The sequence below is a fragment of the Gigantopelta aegis genome, chromosome 2 (assembly GCF_016097555.1).
Source record: "Gigantopelta aegis isolate Gae_Host chromosome 2, Gae_host_genome, whole genome shotgun sequence".
NCBI classification, from domain to species: Eukaryota; Metazoa; Mollusca; class Gastropoda; order Neomphalida; family Peltospiridae; genus Gigantopelta; species Gigantopelta aegis.
The window spans coordinates 49,648,783-49,650,419 of record NC_054700.1 but is presented as its reverse complement, the minus strand read 5'-3'; positions in this window follow the sequence as shown (position 1 = coordinate 49,650,419).

Sequence of the window (1,637 nt, the reverse complement as noted above, 5' to 3'; positions counted from 1 at the left end):
CTGAACATCAAAGCGGAAGTTTTTATATTTTCGCCTCTTTCCGGAAATATGCGAGATATCTCGATTAGGGGTTTAATTTCCATTCGGAACATTTCGGCCGATTCTCCGGTATCATACAATACAAAATGTGTTTTTTTACCGTGCTTACATATTATTATGATGATGTATATGGTTTGATTGTGCAGTCCGATTTGTTGTCGCCTGCTTGTCGTTCATTAGCTATATCTTAGTGAGGTTTTGCTTCACAGTTTGGGAACATGTTCATTAACAATAAAGATCGGACAAAAATTTTAAAACCCATAAAACCATTAATTTTACCAGTCGTTTTTGTTTATTCCTTAAAATTATCGAATCCACTTGACTCACGATGAATTAATATTCGGTACGTGTCAAAGCATTACATTTTTAAAAATGATTTTTGTCCCCTCCTGTTTAATTCTTTTTCAGGTATTATATTAGATTTGTAAAAGGTATATGCTGCATTGTTGTGCCCCGACTGTATTGAATAGTAGACGAAAGAATTGTAAATAAGTTTAATGAATTATAGACCCTAGCTCATTAGAAAATAGATATTTCACAAACTATTCACTGTTTGTCTGGTGCCATGCTTGTACAAGTATTACAGTTTTGCATCCCGTTCCAAATGTGGAATGTTTAGATTCAGTAAAGTTTATCTTATATCTTTTATCTTACATTGCCTATCTGTGTTGACATTAGTTGTTTTTAGCGATCATGGGGAAAAGAAGTGAAGTGACTTCTCTTGGGTTCCTTCTATTGACAAAGTGATTTTTTTTCCTTTTATAAATATATTAATCAAAGTGTTCGTCCCTGTTCATATTTTAGAAATAGGGTCTCCACAAGTACTTGAGTACTTGGGCACGGGTCGAGTCTAGCAAGACTCGAGTTCGTTCACAGGACTGGAGTACCCGTACACGGTGGAATCAACTATAATACACTGGACAATGTAGGACAATAATTTCAGGATTAGATAATCAACGATATAAGTGACACAATAATTATAAGATCATGCGCTAGTTTCTTTTTTTAAACTGGCCGTCCATCCATCATAACACTAAATACATCAACCGGTTTCTAAATGCAATACAATGACATGATTTGGCATCCATGTTCAGCCCTGGAATTAAAATGCATAATTCTATTTAACTTTATTCTTTAATCTCATCATCATCTACCCTAAGTTTCGGGTACTCGGGTCCGGGTCGAGTTTGACCCTCGAGTACTCGAGTCCCATATTTTGGACTCGTGGAGGCCCTATTCAGAAACATATTTTTTGTGTGCATGTACAGGCTTTTAATAAATATTGAAAATGACTAACAACGCATGTGCGAAAAGGTGGGGTTTTGAGTTTGAGGTGGGCAGAATTTGAAATCCAAATTTAGAACTTACGTCTGAGATCTGAAGCCAAAATAGACAGCTGGACTGGTTTATGAGCTTCACGTTAAACCAAATGGCAACGTCGGGAACCAATCAATTAGTTCGCGAACGTTAGCGAAACGTTCACTGGCTGCAGTTAGTGCGAGATCGTTGCTTATCCGCACCAAAATCCATACAGCGAGGATTTTATCAAATTTAATACAGTAAAGAAAAAAAAGAAAGATAAAAGGTCCGATAGGGGA